A 12,694-nucleotide genomic window follows, 5' to 3' on the forward strand; every position below is an offset into this window, starting at 1 on the left:
TACTCACCTTGTTTTGACCACTCTATGTATTATACTTTTGATGTGCATCGTTCAATAAGAATCCAGCTCTAGGGCTGGGGAGGTAGCTCAGTTGGTAGAGTGATTGCCTTGCATACACAAGGCCCTGGGTTCAATCCTCAGCACCACAAAAAAAAAAAAAAAAGAATCCAGCTCTAATATCTTCTAGAGAAAAACCTTGGAGTTTTATTGGGGACCTTGTGTATGAAGGATTCTCTCCCTGAATGAGAACCATAATGGGTTTACTTTAAATTTTCATAGATACTAAATTACAAATGCTATTACAAATGCTATACCGAAGGGTTTACTCTTGGACTCCAGTTTCTCCTCACTCAGGAGATGAAAATCCATAACTAGGGTAGCCAACAGTATAGTTATTTCCTCTCAGGTTTGCTCTCCCTAAGGATTCTTACAGGTTTTCTGGGGCAGGCCCCACTCTGAGATAGTCTCACAGGTGGAGTTTGCTCTGGGATGTTTATTTCTTGTTTCAAACTACTGCTCCCTATTCATGGTCAAGAATTCTTCCTTTTTGCTTATATTTATCTTGCAAAGAGGTTTGGTTTCTCTCTAATATGTTCTATATATAAAATGAAAGTTCTACTTTCAGCCTGAGAAGGCCATACAGTGGGGTAGTTCTATCTTCCCTGACATCTATTTCTTTCTGGGTTAAGTCTTCTTTGTGACCTTCAGCAATGAGAGGAATATCTTTTTTTTTTTTCCCCTTCCCTTTGGTACTGGGGATTTAACCCAGAGTCTCACACAGGCAACATGAGTGTTCTGTCACTGAGCTGTATCCCTAGTCCTTTCCTAAAATTTTATTTTGAGACCAGGTCTCATTAAGTTGCTCTGGCTGACACTGAACTTGTCATCCTCCTGCCTTGGTCTCTTGAGTAGCTGTGATTACAGGCATGTACCACTGCTTCCAGCAGGAGGGATAGCTTAAATTGCTTCAGCTATTGTTTAGATAGGGTTTGAGTGTGTTCCCCAAAGATTCTAAGTTGAGAGGTTGTAGAACCTTTAAGAGATGGAGCTTAGTGCAAGATAATTAGGTCGTTTGTGGCACTGCCCTTGGAAAGGACTGATATTGGTCTCCTAGAGTGAGTTAGTTCTCATGAAAGGGTTGTTACAAAAGAGCAAGACTGGCCCCTCCCTACTCTCTGGCTTCCTGTCTTGCCGTGTGATCTTCCCTCTTGCACATGCTCTCACTGTGATGCATTCCTCTGTGATGTGACATAGTCATGTGATTCCTCAACAAGGCACCAGGCTGTTTTGACTTGTAGACTTCAAAACTGCAACCCTAAGTAAACTTCTTTCTTTATGAAACTACCCAGCTTCAAGTATTTTATTATAGCAATAGAAAACTGACTAATAGACAGATGCAGTAGTGAATGCCTCTACTCCCAGCAACTCAGGAGGATGAGGCAGGAGGCTTACAAGTTCAAGGTTAGCCTCAGCAACTTACAAGACCCTCAGCAACTTAGACCCTGTCTTGAAACAAAAAATAAAAAGGGCTGAAGCTGAGTGTGGTGGTGCATGCCTATAATCCCAGTGACTCAGGAGGCTGATGCTGGAGGATCACAAATTAGAAGCCAACTTTAGCAACTTAGCAAGGCCCTGTATCAAACAAACCAACCAGAAAAAAAAAAAAAAAGACTGGGAATGTAGCTCAGTGGTAAAGTGCCCCTGGATTCAATTCCAGCTACAGAAAAAAAAAAAAAAAAGAGAGAGGATTGAGAAAAGCCATTCTTACACATAGTACAAGGGTATCATGAACACTGAAGTCAAAACTGCTGCATAAGCAGGAAGTTTTCAATATTTTGTATGTATTTTTCCTGTAGGAATGTATCTCCAGTTTAATAACAAAACAAAAAAATATGAACTATTTCCAAAATGTCCATTCCTAGCAAATCTATAAAGTAGAAGGTACTAGTATGTTTTCCTTGACACCATGGGTTAAAGATGATTTATTTCTTAATTTAAAAGCATAACTTGGGGTTGGGTTGTGGCTCAGGAGTAGAGCGCTCACCTAGCATGTGTGAGGCACTGGGTTTGATCCTTACACACAAAAAACAAATTAACTAAATAAAGGTATTGTGTCCATCAACAACTAAAGAAATATATTTTTTAAAAAAAGCATAACTTGACTCCCTGATTCACCTTCTCACAAGCTGAGAATCACCTCAATGGTATTCAGGGTCATGCTCTGGGAATTAAGGAAGTGTGGTGGGTATGAGATAGCAAAGGGTCTCTTTGTCAAGTTTTGGTCTTGCCTTAGTTAGAGACATTGGATAAGGTCATAGATTTTCATGTCTAAAACCTACCATTTGTACTTAAGCCAAGGAAAGTCAGACTTTCTGCTATGCTCAAGTGCAAGGCGGAGCAGGATTTCCCCAAGAAACCATAACTAGTTGGGAAAAACACACCCTATCCAGGTATGCTTATACTCAGGGAAATGCCTCTGTCTTTCCCTCCAATATTCAGTTGGTCTCTCCTTCAATGGTCAACAGAACATAGAGGATTATAACAGTACTAGCCTCTGTAAGCTAGAAAAACTGTCACTAGAACCCCAACACAGAAATCAGATCTCTATTGTTTTATTATGTCATGGAAGAACAACAGGTAGTCAATGTTTGGCCAACAGCACAGTCTTTATTTTGCACAGGTTTTTGAGCAAAGGAGTAGAATTCAAGCCTGCATGAACCATGTTGCTCCTTAGAATACCACTAGAATGACAGAAAGACACTGCAGAAATTGGAAATAAAAGCTTTGGAGAAATCCCCTACTGTAGACTGGATGTTTCACTTGAAGAATAAGGTATTATTCAGTGTTGTGGAAGTTCATCAGACCATAGGCACTAAGAAATTTCCTCATAATTTGGAAATGAAAAGTTGATATAAACCAAACTGCTGCAGATATACAAATCCTGAAGCAATCAGGCTTTGTCTTGGAAGAAGAAGGCTTATGGCAGTTAAGCATTATCTGGCTCAGAGCACTTGCTTTATTTTAGTACTGAGATGGGACCGACTTGCTATGATGGGGTAAACCAAGAAGCAAAGCAGATATCAATCTAGATGAACATCTTCCAGGATACTCTTAATTGGCAAAACATACTGAAGCCCATGGGAATGATAAGAGACTTGTGACTGGTTGGCCTGGGCCCTAGAAAAGAATGTTCCAGAAGATCTCCACTAAGATCTAGGTCCAGGATCTAGGTCCTCCAGCAAAAATTTAACTTCATGCTGACAGCTCCCCCCTCACCCACCTACCTACAACAGCTTCCTCAGGACTCAGAGAAGTGGCTCTACCTATACTATACCTTAGACTCAAATTCTAACTCTGAAGGGAAGACACACTGGCCCAAGAAGAACAAAACAGCCATCAAAAAGATTTCACTTGCTCTAGCTGAAAGCAAAAAGAAAGTGTGCCAGGTCTGCTCCTGCTAACTTTCACTAGCAAGAAAACAAAACAAAAAAAATAAAAACAGTGGCCCTTCCATTCAGCAAACATACCTCAGGCAGAGTAGGAGGAACATATCATACAAAAGAAAGAACCCCATCTGAAAGAAACCATACTGCAAAAAAAAGGCATGCCACACAAACACTTGTATATGAACATTCATGGCAGCATGATTTACAACAGACAAAAGGCAGAAACAACTCTAATGATCATTAATGTATGAATTAATAACAAAATGTGTACTACTCATGCGATGCAATATTATATGGTCATAAAAAGAATAAAGTATTGATACATGCTCCAACATGGATGAACCTTTAAAAGATCATGCTAAAAAGTCAGTCACATAATATCACTTTATATTATTCTCTCTATATAAAATGTCTGCAATAGGTAAATTATCTACATAGATCAAAAGATTAGAGGTTGCTTAGAACTAGGGGATGGGGAGATAGGGGAGCAATAGACTAAGTGTATATTATTTGTTTTTGAAGTGATAAAAATATCCTAAAATATTTTATGATGGTTGTATTTATCTGTGGACATACTACAAAACCACTGAATTGTACATGTTAAGTAGAAAAATTATATGCTGTATCAATTATATATCAATAATAATGTCATCTAAAGTAGAGTCATTTAAACAAATACAAGATGCAGAAAATTCCATAATAAAGGCATAGGAGGAGATATTTTGCCAAAAAAAAGTCAAGTTTTCTGCAGATACTTATTGTAGAAAAGAATTTAATAACACGATTTCAATAAGAAAACAGAAGATTAAGTATTAGTTAAGGTCCAAGCAGGAAAACAGAATCCACACTGAGTATTTTAACAGACAGAATTTAACACAGGGATTTGGTTACATGTGCTTTCAAGAATTGACAACAAAAAGGGTCAGTGAAGTAACAGAGTTGGTAACTGCAGCAAGCAGCTACCAACAAAATGGGGGAGGTGTGATGGTGGGTGTGGGAGGGCGAAGCAAAGAGGTAGATGGTATCTGAACTGAGAAACTTGGAGGAGGGTCCCATGCATCTGGGACATACACTGCCATAGAATAGGCACCTATATTGCTCCTGATAGCTCAGGAGTTTAGAAAAGCAGCTCATGGAACTTGGCCCTGGACTGAGGAGGGGTACTGCCCTGCTGCTACTCCACCTTCTGAAGGGGTACCATGAACTAGTTCTAGAAGTGCACAAAGAAATTAGGCAGGGCACTCAGCTACTGCAGTGGGGCTGATGTGTTGTTTGGGGGTCATTCTGAGAGGAATGAAATGCAAACAGGAAGGAGCAAAAGGCTTCTGCTTTCCCCTGTTTTCCAGTGTCTCTACAGCTGCCCACTGACCGGGAGTTAGCTGGTAAAGAAGTGTAATTTGCAGAATCCCAGTTTTAACACTGAGAAGTGTGGAGCTGAGAGACAACAGATTAATAATCAGTACAAATGACTTGATATAACCTCAGGATGAGATGAATAGGATGACTGCCAGGCTAGGGTAACACTGAAATCAAAACATTACTATGAGTTTGCACCACTGCGCAATTTGGCAATGAATCATTATTAATTCACAAACTGAATTAAGATTGATTTAATCATAGTAGTCTCAGAAGAAAAAAGCAAAGATACTAAAGCAATTAGTGAGATGATGATCCATGAGGAGGACGAATATATTTCAAGTAAGAAGAACTGTAGTCCCTGAAGTAGAGACTCTATCAAAGATCAGAGAAAATAATATTTGGAAATATTTTGCTGGAAAATTTCCCTGAAATGATAAAAGTAGTTAGCTTTGAAATATAAGGATTATATTGTAATACAAGGAAAAACTGTTAGAGAATGATAGATATTGAGACACGTTGTGGTTAAGTAGGGAAAAAAACCTTGAGTAGATTAAAATCAAAGTAGTCTCAAAATTTTCATAAGAGCAATGTTGATAAAGTTTGCCCCCAAGAAGATGTACAAGCAATCAACAGAGACACGTTGTGGTTAAGTAGGGAAAAAAACCTTGAGTAAATTAAAATCAAATAGTCTCAAAATTTTCATAAGAGCAATGTTGATAAAGTTTGCCCCATAAGAAGATGTACAAGCAATCAACAGATATATGAAAAAATGTTCAACATCTCTAGTAATAAGAGAAATGCAAATCAAAACTACCCTAAGATTCCATCTTACCCCGATTAGAATGGCGATTATCAAGAACACAAGCAACAATAGGTGTTGGCGAGGATGTGGAGAAAAAGGTACACTCATACATTGCTGGTGGGGTTGCAAATTAGTGCAGCCACTCTGGAAAGCAGTATGGAAATACTGAGATTCCTCAGAAAGCTTGGAATGGAACCACCATTTGATCCAGCTATCCCACTCCTTGCCCTATACCCAAAGGACTTAAAATCAGCATACTACAGAGATCAGGCACATCAATGTTCATTGCTGCTCAATTCACCATAGCCAGATTGTGGAACCAACCTAGATGTCCTTCAATTGATGAATGGATAAAGAAACCGTGGCATATATATACAATGGAATATTACTCTGCCATAAAGAATGATACAATTATGGCATTTGCAGGCAAATGGATGAAATTGGAGAATACCATGCTAAGTGAGATAAGCCAATCTCAAAAAACCAAAGGACAAATGATCTCGCTGATAAGTGAATGATGACATATAACGGGGAGTGGAAGGGGTTAGCGTTAGGGTTAGGGTTAGGTTTAGGGTTAGGGTTAAGGAGGGTGGCAAGAATGGAGGAAGGAAAGACTGTATAGAGGGAAAAGAGGAGTGGGAGGGGTGGGGGGGAAGGAAAAAAATAACAGAATGAATCAAACAACATTATCCTATGTAAATTTATGATTACACAAATGGTATGCCTTTACTCCATGTACAGAGAAACAACATGTATCCCATTTGTTTACAATTAAAAAAAAAAAGTCAAATAAAATTTATTAAATTTAAATAAAACAGAAAGGCATTTTCAAACATGAAATAAGTTAGGGAATATGAGGTTATCATAAAAAATTATAAATGGACACAATTTTTGTAGATCTCCTCCCATCAAAAGGTAGTCTGTTCCTTTATTTTTTGAATAGGGGCTGGATGTGTGATTTGTTTTGACCAATAAGTTGTGGCAAAAGGGACACTATATGAATTTCAAGCCTAGGTCTTACAACTCCCATTCTCGCTTTCTGCTCCCATGTGAACAAGCCTAAGCTGGTGTGCTGGTTTTGGGGCTGGAGGCACATAAGGCACCTTCACTGCAAGTCAGACCTCAACCACTCCAGCCCCAGCCAAGTCACCAGCCAACCGCAACAGCATAAGCAAGCCACACAACCTCCCAATTGAATTCAGCCCAATTCACCAAGCCACAGTGATCTAATAAATGATGGCTGAGGTCAAGGCTGATATCCATATAACCAAATCAAAATGTAGAGGAAGAAAAGAAGAACCAATGAACAGCAAATACAGTTAAATACTGAAATTAAGGCAAACCATTAGAGAAATGATGTATAAAATAAAAGGTGAATGTATAAAGCCTGACAAGAGTAAAAAAATATCACAGAAGAACTTAGAAGTCTGAGAAAGAGGTAGCAGAGAGTGTTAATTATTTTCAGTAGCAGGGAATTCAGTACTAACCAATGTTGAAACATATAGTTTGAAAAGTTCCTCTGTCCTATTAATGATTTTTATTATTGTTTAATCATTGAGAAGTCTTTTATGAATCACTTTCTCCTGTGAAATAGCATGCATCTGAGCAGTTTCTCCAATTTTTTTTGCTCAATTCACATAAAAATAAATTTGATACTCTATTTTTAAAATAGTATTTGTAGAAGGAGCCTAATAAAATTAATGTTACCCCAAGCATCTTTTTATCCATCTTTCTATCTGTATTTGTGTAATAACACTATTCACCAAACAAGGACAATTTAATCTCTGTGATAGTAAAATTGGGATGATTTGAACTTTTCTGTATTTCCGGAACTTTTTATAAAGGGTTTGTATTATTTTTATAAAGATAACATAGCCGTAAAATGAGTTTACAAGAAGTTTCAAAAACTGTCTCAGTGGGAAGGAGGCATTTGCTTGGGGAATATTAAAATGGCATTATGCTCTAGGATGTGATCTGTCTAAATTGCCGGTTCTCAATTATAGCTACACATTATAACCACTGAAGAGCTTTTAAAAAATACCAATGTCTAGGCTTCAGCTCAGACTCATTAAACAAAAATCTCAGGGGGTTGGACCTGGGAATTGATAGGTTTTAAATATTCCCCAGGTGATTCAGATGTGCAACTCTGGCTGTGAATAACTTGACTCAACAGGACACAGAGACACATTTCCAAGATGTAAGGCTTGTGGCTGGAAAGTCATAACACTCCATTCTGTCATGCCTCCATCCCAAAGGAGGATCCACATCAGGACCAGTTAGTACTAAGGAAGGAAGGGAGACTACTACTTAGGTTACTAGTAGTCTCTGCCTCTGCCACAGTCTGGTTTCTCTTGCATAAGATGCCTGTCAGCAGGAACTGAGGCAACATGTGTTCATGTTTACATCCAGGAGAGAGAGAAAGATGGCTTTCTTTCCCCAGAAGCTCCAAGTTGGCACCTCTTTGTGCCTCACTGATTCAAAATGGATATGGCACACCCATTACAGAACCGATTTCTAGCGAGCGTGACGGACTATTGTAATTGGCTTACTAAAGCTTCTCAAACTTGATTGTGTATAGGTATTGCCCAGGAATCTTGTTAAAATGCAGATTCTGATTCAGTAGGTCTGGCAAAGGGCCAAGATTCCCATTTCTAACAAGCTCCCAGGTGATTAGAATGGCTGTTGAGGTGTCAATTACAATGTCCACCTTAACTACCAAGCACACAGGATATTAATATTAGCCGAGGAGTACATTCTTCCTTTGTAGGTAAATCTAAAGAGAAGCCAATTATAATCAGAAGTGCTTAATGAGCATGGCAGATTGCAAAGCATATGGGAAGGCACAAAAGCAAAAAACTGCAGTGGGAATCGTGAGCTGCAGAGAGATAGGAACAGGGAGAGTCAGATCAATAATGGGCTGGGCTTTAATCTGTGTCCTACAGAACACAAAACCATGAGATTCTCTGAAAAAGAGTCTTCCAGGGTCATATTTGGTTGGAAAGTTGCATGCTATGTTCCTCACTTGGATATTTACAAGACCTATTCTGATTTTAAAGGTACTAAGAGTCTACCTGCAGTAAAGAAACCTTTTCTCAAATAGAGAAAATACTTCATAGGCAGAACAGGCTATCAAAATTGTGGAGCTCAGTGCAAAATGAAAATGAAGGGCTGCTTTTCCAAAAACCATTAAGACTTTGGATGGTGACAAAAGCATTAGACCAATTGTAGAAGGAAACCTTCTAAGTGAGGCATTATACAACCACCCAAAGCTGGCCTCGCTTATGGGGATACTGGCAGCATTAAATGACAAGTGCCTTAATACTCTAAGCACCAAATAAATAATAACAATGGAACAAAGAATGGCATTCAGGTAGAACTCTTGGTTGTAGCAGAAACTCACTTTATCAAGCTGTACAGAAAAGCAGAATTTGTTAGAAGGATCCAGGCATGTGTTTTGGATTTCAACTGCAGAGGCAGCCAGTCAGGCAGAGGAACAAGTGGAAGTGAAACACGGTTGGGATTCTCTTATTCTCTCTCAATTCTGCTCTTCTCCTCTCTACAGGTTCCCTGTTTACATGGGGCAAGTCAGCCCCACCACGCAATCCAGATTCAAGTGACTTCCTAAGTGAAACGGGGGTCACTTGGTCCCAATTCCATATTCTAAGGAACAGTCTCTGATGGGTCTACCTATTTTCACCCATACTAAGCAACTGTATGTAGATTCTTTCTTTAGCAGCCTAACAGAGGGGGAAGAAGGCAGGCAAAATGTTTACATCCCAGAATCTCCCATGCTCACTTGATGACAGGACATTTCTTTTTTTCCTTTTCTACAACCGGGCATTGAACCCAGAGGTGCTCCATCACAGAGCTAAACTGCTAATCCCTTTTTATTTTGAGATAGGGTCTTGCTAAGCTGCACAAGCTGGCTGTGAACTTGTGATCCTCTGGTCTCAGTCTTCCGAGACACTGGAATTAAAGGAGTGTGCCACTGCACTTGGTTGTGGGGCATTTCTTAAAGCATCATCTATTGACAATGAACACAGGGAAATGCTGGTGAGGATGTTAAGAGATGAAATGCTTGAAGGAGCTAGTGCCACAAATTGGATTTGCATTTTTACATGGCAGTGAGCAGAAATGACTGGAGGGAGTGAGACTGGAGACAGGAAGGCTGATTACAAGCCCGCTACAGAAATCCAGACCTGGGAAAGCGAAACTTTTATTAGTGGGAAGACTGAGGAAGACACTATTTACAGAAATATTTAGTAAGTAAAATCTGCAAGGTTTGGCAGTTATCTACAGGGAGAGTGGGGGAATAAGAGGAAGAAATAAGAATGGGTCTGAGGAGTGATTTGAGGAATAGGTGAAGATAGTGCAAGAGTTGGGCTTAGGAGATGGGTGTAACTTTAGTTCTTAATGTGTTTGGTGACAGAAAGAAATGTCAAGTGGAAATATCTAGAAGCCTTGAAATTCAGGCTGGAGGTGAAGGCTTGAGATGATGCGTTGCTTTGCATATGTCTCCAATTTCTTGTGTTAACAGGGTTGGGAAGGGGAGGCCTAACCAGAGGTGCCCTGTCCTCATGAAAAGATTAATGTCATTATCAAGGGAGTATATATTATCTAGAGAATGGGTTGTTATAAAAGCAGTTCAGCCCCCATGTTCTCTTGCCCTTTGGTATTCCACCATAGGATGACACAGAACGAAGGCCCTTGTCAAAAGGCAGCAACTTGGTATTGGACTTCCCAGTCTCTAGAACTGCGAGAAATATTTTTTTTCTTTATAAATCACTCAGTCTGGTATTTTGTTAAAGCAACACGAAACGAAGACAGATGAATTTCAATGTCAGTCATTTCTTGTAATACTAAAAAACCTAAGAGTTCATGCATTTAACAGGCACTAGGGAACACTGCATGGAACAAAATACACATGGCTCCTGCCCTGGTGGAGCTTACAGTTGCCTGGTCAAAGCTGTACATTAAGCAAGGTAGTTACAAGGCCCTGGATACTTATGAAGTACAGAATGTCAAAATCAGGAACTGTGCAAACCATGGAGAACAAGCTCAACACGTAACCCTGCTCTCCCACACTACAGCTGTGACGGGGAGTGGCCACTAGTTGGGTCCAAAAAGAGAAGTCATCACTTCCCTGCAGATTCCAAGCCAGAAGGGCTATGCCTCACCAGGGCAGGTTTGGAGTCTCCAACTAGCCTGCAAACTGGGAAGGAGAATGCATTCAGTCTATGATGATATATACAACTCAAGCAAGAACCAGTGGCCCAGCAGGAGACTCCTGTTACCTTTGTACTTATCCTGGTCAAGCACGTGGGACCCACAATTTGCTCAGAGCTGAATCCGATCGTTCAGGGAGCAACCACAAGGAGAGTGACAGTCCACTTACACGGGGTGCAATTTTCACCCGAAATGCATCTCCAACATCTGGGTGGAGGGAAAGGTAAAGGGTTAAAAATAAAGGCCTGTATTAGCGTCCGGCTCTTGTGGGTACCAGCAACCCCAATGCCAAGTTGGGGTACCCCGAAGTGTGTGGAGCGTGGGCGCCTACACCTACACGGGCAGTTAGGGGAGAACAATGAACTACAGGGGAGGCAGCTGAGGGTGAGCGAATTCGGAAGTCCAGTCCCCACGCGGGAAGACCGCGGCATACAGCGTTCCGAAACTCTACGCGTGCGCGGTCCGCGCCCGGCGCGCGCCCAAACTGGGAGCCGCGGCAGGTCACAGGAAAGCGCAAGTCGCTGAGGCCCAGACCTAGCCGCGAGCCCGCAGGGTGAGGAGGGCGGGGGAGCGCGCGAGCGTGGGGAACGTGCGCACGCGCAGAGCCGCCGCTGGCCCGCGCGCCGAGCGCGGGAGAAGAGACGCAGGCCACTGAGAGGAGCCGCGCCTCGGTGAGTGCTCCCCCCTCCCCTTTCTCCCGGAGTGCCTTGCGCGCGCCCGGTGGGCGGGGGGGAGGGGAGGCGGCGGTGGCAGCCATGTTGTTGTGAGTCTCTGTGTCTCACCCTCGGTACTTCGGTGGTTCGGAGGAGGAGGGGGAGGAGAAGGAGGAGGTGGGGTGGGGGGGAGGGAGGTAGGAGGAGAAAGAAGACATTGCCGCCACCGAAGGCGGAGGAGGGGGAGGACGGCCAAGAGCGACGCCGCCGGTGCCCAACGGTCGGTGTCCCCGGCTGAGGCAGCGCGGCCGCAGCAGCCCCGTAAGTCAGCCCGCGCGTGCTTCCTCTCTCGTCCTTCGGCGCCGCGGGGGCTGGCTCCGGCCTTTGTGTGGCGGCCTCGGCGGGAGCAAACTGCCGGCGGGAGGGCGGACGGGGCCTGCGGGCGCCCGTGCGGACGGCGGCCTGGGCCCGCTCGCACAATGCAGGGGGAGGGGAGCCGGAAGGGGGTGTGCGCGGCGCTGCCCTCCCGCCGCCTCCCCGGGCGGCCCCCGGTTCTCGCTCGGCTCCCGCGCGCGGGGTGCTGGAGACCCCGCGGTCCGCCCGGGCACTTGGGGCTCGGGGAGCGAGGGGAGGCCGGGTGGATCCCGAGAATCGTGCGAGGTGGAAGCGGCGAGGAAGAAGTGGCTTTATGAAAACAAGCGTGGGGATCCTCGAGGGCCCCGGCGCCCCGGAGAAGCTTGGGCTAGACAGGTGTGGCCATGAAAGAAACAGTGGGCTGGGTTCGCGTCGTTCAGGTGCCACTGGCGAGGAATACTGTTGTGTTCGAGGGACAGATTGTCAGACTCAGAAAAATATGTAAATTAAACCCAAGGCAAGGTTAGCGGCTTCAAGTACTTTAGCAGTAGTTTCGTGTCCGAATTGGATCAAATTGGGAGAAAATCAGTTGTGAAAAGTTTTATGGCCACGCACGTGCAGGTTGGTGCTTCTTCTGAGAACACAGCTAGAGAAAACCCACTTTTCTTAGCTTAACATTCTAACATTTAAACTTTTGGGGGAAGGGCATGAATTGCCGACATGTTAGGTGCGGTAAGACAAATCATCTCAAGACTTGGTACTTTGAGCTTTATTACTTAAGAAAACTGCTGGCGGAATCTTTTTGGTAAAAAGACTTTAAGGAAAACGCTCTGAAAACGCTTAAGAGAAATGTA

At 42.7% G+C, this 12,694-nt stretch overlaps 1 protein-coding gene and 1 long non-coding RNA gene across 7 annotated transcripts in view; one reads left to right on the plus strand and one right to left on the minus strand.

Annotated features, from left to right (window-relative positions):
* Positions 1 to 10,433: 10,433 nt before the first annotated feature.
* On the minus strand, positions 10,434 to 11,307 carry LOC124962751 (uncharacterized). Its single transcript, XR_007104578.1, has 3 exons — positions 11,171 to 11,307; positions 10,902 to 11,040; positions 10,434 to 10,819 (listed from the first exon to the last, which is right to left on the minus strand). It is a non-coding gene; the product is annotated as an uncharacterized LOC124962751 (long non-coding RNA).
* Positions 11,308 to 11,678: 371 nt separating this feature from the next.
* The window catches only part of Pum2 (pumilio RNA binding family member 2), an 84,624-nt gene continuing 83,608 nt past the window's right edge, over positions 11,679 to 12,694 (plus strand). For 4 of the 6 annotated variants that reach the window (XM_047522235.1, XM_047522236.1, XM_047522240.1 and 1 more), the window contains exon 1: positions 11,679 to 11,807. The gene's annotated coding sequence lies outside the window, so the exon portion shown is untranslated. The remainder of the gene's footprint in view (positions 11,808 to 12,694) is intronic. The other 2 variants (XM_047522237.1, XM_047522239.1) reach the window with 1 other exon arrangement.

The sequence above is a fragment of the Sciurus carolinensis genome, chromosome 13 (assembly GCF_902686445.1).
Source record: "Sciurus carolinensis chromosome 13, mSciCar1.2, whole genome shotgun sequence".
Taxonomy (NCBI): Eukaryota; Metazoa; Chordata; class Mammalia; order Rodentia; family Sciuridae; genus Sciurus; species Sciurus carolinensis.